This window comes from Gavialis gangeticus, unplaced genomic scaffold (assembly GCF_001723915.1).
Source record: "Gavialis gangeticus isolate Ggan-Ray unplaced genomic scaffold, GavGan_comp1, whole genome shotgun sequence".
Lineage (NCBI taxonomy): Eukaryota > Metazoa > Chordata > Crocodylia > Gavialidae > Gavialis > Gavialis gangeticus.
The window spans coordinates 76,677,770-76,683,147 of record NW_017729034.1 but is presented as its reverse complement, the minus strand read 5'-3'; the positions used below and the strand labels follow the sequence as shown (position 1 = coordinate 76,683,147).

The 5,378-nt window shown below is 43.2% G+C and overlaps 1 protein-coding gene across 1 annotated transcript in view; it reads right to left on the bottom strand.

The window, feature by feature from the left end:
* Positions 1-2,400, bottom strand: part of IPCEF1 (interaction protein for cytohesin exchange factors 1) — a 128,545-nt gene extending 126,145 nt beyond the window's left edge. Inside the window, exon 1 of the mRNA XM_019526990.1 lies at positions 2,352-2,400. The gene's annotated coding sequence lies outside the window, so the exon portion shown is untranslated. The remainder of the gene's footprint in view (positions 1-2,351) is intronic.
* Between the last annotated feature and the right edge of the window lie 2,978 nt (positions 2,401-5,378).

The window sequence follows — 5,378 nt, the reverse complement described above, 5'->3', positions numbered from 1 at the left end:
CTGTGGGGGCACATTTCTTGCAAGAAAACCACTCTATCTCCAATCTCTCAGTCCTGATCCCCAAAGGAAACTTACACAACACTTCCCAGAGACGAGCCTATGAACTCCACTTCATCAACCTCCTGGATACTAAAAATCATGGACTAAATGTAGACACTGGATTTATGACACATTATAACCTGCCTGACATCTGACTCCCCAGGTACCTCTCCACTATTCATCCCCCTTCTCTCTTCCTGACCCCAAACCCAACCTGCCTCTCACCCACTGACTCCTCAATCTACATTTTCACTGACTACCTGTCTTGTATGCATACCAGCCCAGCCTCTGGCTTCTTTACTTTTCATTCCAGTCAGGAAAAGCACACACCAATTGCTGAAACTTCCTTAGCCTGATGATGGGTTTTTGAATCCAAAAGCTTGCTTTAAAATTGTTTTCCAAGTATTTAAGTTGGTCTAATAAAAGATATCAGATTCACCCAAAGAACCTTGTCTGCCTATGTCCTTTTGAAATTCTATACCTTTCTACTGCAAGTCATTCTATCTCTCTCCACCTGCCTTAAAATGGTGAAAGCCCTACTTTATATAGGCAGGACAATCCCGTGAAAGCCGCAATGCTACTGACATGTAGCTTGTAAATGCAAAACATACAATGATTGTATTGGTATGTTCCTTCCAATGAAAATAAGCATGGCTTTTGCAAAGAATGCAGCAAATGAGCACATGCATATTTACTCGCAAGGAGGAGAGCACCCACTTACTATTTCCTTGTCAGAAGTAAAGGCTGCAACCTGGATAAAGTCAAAATGAAGATGCGTTAAAAATATCCACACAGAAATCCATTCCCTTGTAACATGGAACTTCCATTTCACCAACACACATATAAGAATGCGGCTTGAAGGCCTAGGTAGAGAGAAGGCAATCAGGACTCGTAGTAGAGATATCTTTTATTAGACCAACAAGATTTTTGCAAAAAAAAATTCTTTAATTGCAAGTTTGGGGGCACAAACACCCTTCATCTGGCATTGGAGAAAAAATTGTAAAAGTTCTTCTGGGTAGAAATGGAAGTTTATATTTCATCAGATTTCACAGAGGAGTCAATAGATGGAAAACTCCTCTGGGCAGTCGGTTCATAGCTGGCATGAAGTCTCTCACCTCCTGTGAGGATCTGTGATTATGCAAATTACCTTGAAACAAAGGCAGGAGCAGGACCTTGGGTAGAGAGAGGCAAGGCACTATCTTAGGTAGGTAGTGAAAGCAAGTAGTGAATACAACACTTCCTGCATGTGCCCAGGAAGTTAGTCTGGAAAAAGGTCAGAAATTATACGGTTCCGTGAGACATTACCAAAATGTTTCTCCTTATTTTACATAATGTCTAAAAAAAAAGCTTGTTCTAATTGGCATGTTGGAAGACAGCAGTACCACTGCAAACCTAGCAAATCTTTTTTCAGCTGGGTTTAGATTCCTTAGTTGAAATAATAGTATGTACTTGCAAGAGGGACATTGCATGCTACTTGATTCCAGTAAAGAAAGAAGTTACACTTCCTAACTGGTATCTATTTGGAGTCACAGATGGCTGGACAAATGTCATATCTGAACACTCAGTATGTCTGAGTTCCGTTTGGGGGAATCTGGGTTTGGGCTTGAGCCAAGTGTTTGCAGTTTTCTATTTTAGTAAAGCAGAAGGGTATTTAGAAGATTTGAATGCTATGGGAGTTAAAATCTTATCTGGCTGAGACCCTTCACATAAGACCTCACATAAGTCAATCTACACATGCACATATATACAAAGTCCCATGTCCATTAGCAAAAAAGGAAAGACAAGAAGATTCATATATTTGTTTTCTTAAAAAAAGGAAAATGATTTACCTAACTGTCACTGCAGCAGATTACATCCCATTATTTATGTAACACTTTAAACACATATAACATGCTATAAAACTTGAGCATTTTCTCTAAAAAACTGAAATTGGTTGAGCAATGTGTTTATTTCCATATCAAATTCATCTGCAGAAACACCTGATTCTACTAAAATAACTAAAAGGAGTACTTTATGACATTTTTTGCTTTAGCATAAAGATAAACCTATGAGACATTTTCCAAAATAGCAATGGCTGAATTCCCATTTTAAAAAGTGTTACTCTATGTAATCCATGTAAGACATCCAAGGAAGCATGTCTTTTAAACAGCTGTTTATATAACACAGAGCAGTTATATGTCAACTTTCTTTATTGTATAAGTGTAATTTTCATCAACTAAAAAAGGGGGTGTTTAAAACAAATCAGTACCTAAATAGCCATTCAGTAAAGATAAAGCTTATAATTTAGGCTGAAAGAGTTGAAAGTTACATACCCACTAGCTAGGAAGTTCAGTGAGCAGCCACACTCTTGTCCTGCCAAATACTATACATCTCAAAACGGAGAGGAAATTCTTACACAAATTGGTTGCAGTGCTGAAATTGCCCAAGAGGAAATCCGTGCATCTTTGAAAAGTCATGACTACGCAAACCACAAGCCATAAGCTTGTAGTCACAGCAAAGACTGAATGCCATGCTGTTGCCATGCCAATGCAACCATTGTGGAGGAACAGTGGGGTGAAGGTGCCTGTGCCACAGATCCCAGGGAGAGGTGCCCAGCACCCCAGCCTCTGGCAGCACCACCACAGTTGTGGAGGCCACAGTGAGGCTGACAGGCTGAGGGGCTTGCTCAGGGGTGAGGGTGGGCACTGTCCAGCCTGCTCACCCTGCTCCACCAGTAGGGACCATGTGCAAAGATGGCCCTCCCACTCAGGTGCCACATGGAGGCCAAGCAAGTGGCAGGCAGTAGCCCAGGTGGGGGGCCAGGCCACTGGGGGACCTGGCTCAGGAGCAGGGGTTGGGGGCCTTGGCCACTGCAGATGGCACTGGACCTCATCCCAAGCCCACTGAGGGGTTTGACACTGGGCCCTTGGTGGCTGCCAGGGGCCAGGTGGGGCAGGGCGCTGGGCACTGGACAGTATGAAGCTGACTGCCAGGGCCAGGGTGGTGTCCACTATCTGATGGTCCTCCTCAGGTGCCTCCATTGCATGGGCCACCGTGGCAGCCTGCTGCTCCTGGGCCTCAAGCAACCTCTCAAAGACAGTGATGTGCCTCTTTTTGAGGGTGAGGAGCCTCTCTTGGAAGGCACAGTCCTCCTGGGCTCTCTCCAATGCCAGGTCCTGAGCCCACCAGGCCCACAAGTCTGGGAGTCCATGAGGTGCTCCTCCACTGCTGTAACCAGGCAATCCAGCAGCTGGGTGGAAAACTGCCTCTGTACCTCTGCATCGCCCCAAACAACAATGAGGTTGGCAGTTTCTTACTCGATCCATTTGGGGCCCTAGGATGCTGTCTCCGATGTTGGGGATGCTGCCATTGTAGCTGCTGCCAGGAGCCTCGGAGGCTCAGGCAAGGATTCCAGGTGCTAGCAGGGCTTGCCACGTGCATGCAGCAGAGGGGCATGGTGCCCACAAGGCAGGCAGCTAATGGCAGACTCCCTGGGGACCATAGCCAGGGTCTGCAGGGCTGCTGTGACTAGCATGTGTGATCAGCTTCTTTGGGCTTATTATTTTGTTCTGAGTGATAATGGATCTAGTATGCCATCCACCGAACATCAAAAACAAACCCTACATTTGGGTTTACTTTGATCCTGTAGTGAAGACAGCATTATACTCATATTATTACTCTATATATGCAGTCATGTGGCTCTAAGGTTCTGCAAACTTCTATAGTTAATCCTGATTAGAAAGGGGAGTAACTCTACCTTATACTGGCAGAACAACATCCACAGAGGGCTTATACTACTATAACTATATTGGTTTAAAGGGGGGGGGACTGCTGCTGCCCACATTTTTTTTTCCACACATTGAATTCAGCACCAAATTTACTCTTTTTACTGAGCAAAAATATCTTATTAAATACCTAGTAGTTATTGTACCATGTTAAAGTGATGCTGAAAGAAGTCAATGTTTGGAAATTCATACCAGTGTACTTTTTATGAAGCACCATTACATTCCTCAGAATAAGAACATGCTATATGATCAATACTATTATCTTTTGATCAGAAGGAATTGTAGGTTTCTTACTGTGTTATATTTTTTCAGCTTTCATTGACAAAGGCCTTTCTAGCCCTTTGTCTAGAAATAGTCAGAGGAGATTCCCATACCTCATTCAAGGGAGAAATGAATTTGAAACAGAAGTGGAAATAAATGTCACAAGCATTTCAGTTTCTCCTAATCCTAACTACTTAACATACAAACATTTTTCTAGAGAGTAAAGTCTACTTTCATCTTTCTATAACTTGAGGGTACATAATGAGAGAAAAGATAAGTACATGCATATTCAGATCTGCATTGCCACTTTAAATGTTTGAAGGGCAAAATGCTCAGCAGAACAATCTGTACTGAACTTTTATTCCCCCATCTCATAAAACAGAAAAAAGGCAGTCAATTAAAATACAAGATTGCATATTCAAAATCAATGCAAATAAAAATAAAAATGTGTTTATAAAATGTGGAACCCATTGTCATGGTAAATTGAAGTAAAAACCTTAATATTTAAAAAAAGATTTGAACATTTATCTAGATATCCATAACATCCAGAGGTATCATATTTAATGATGATCCTGGATGGAACATTAAACCTCAGGGTCTAGGGCTTAAACTGATTACTCTTAAAGAGCAGGGGGCATATCTACATACGCCTATTAATGCACATCTGGGTGCACATCTGCATGTGCACCCAGGACTGCAGCATGTTGAGGTGGGGTAGAGCAGCCCCAGTTGGCAGGAGACCCAGGGGGTCAGTCTGCCAACCTGGGCCTGCTCCTCCACAGCTCAACATGCTGAGGAGGGGCTGGCTGGGGCACAAGGATGTGTCAATGTGGGGCTAACCAGCAGGCAGCCCCTTCACTGAAGCACCCATGTATTCCATCCAGCCTGGCAGCATCTACACATGTGCTGCTGCAGAGTTTTTTACTCCACAGCAGGACAGTCCTGGTATTATCCAAGGACCATCCTGTAGCAGAGTAAATTAGTTTACTCGAGTCTAATAGGGACACACATGTAAACACTGAGATGCATAGGTGCCAACTTTGATTTTGCCAGTGGGTGCTTAAAAAAAACAAAAAACAAAAAACCCTGACACTTTACTTTTAACTCAGTGTGTTCCTGCGCCAAGCCCTGTGCATGTCCAGAAGAGGAAGCACGTTATTTCTACCCGGCTCTGTGACATCTGTAAAGATCAGGTGCTTTACTGGGGCTTTCTTCGTGCTTTTATCTAATAGATGATTGAATCAGTTTTAGCTAAAAGCACCAAAAAGCCCCGCCGAAGCACTCAATCTTTTCAGAAGCTGCAGAGCCAGGTTG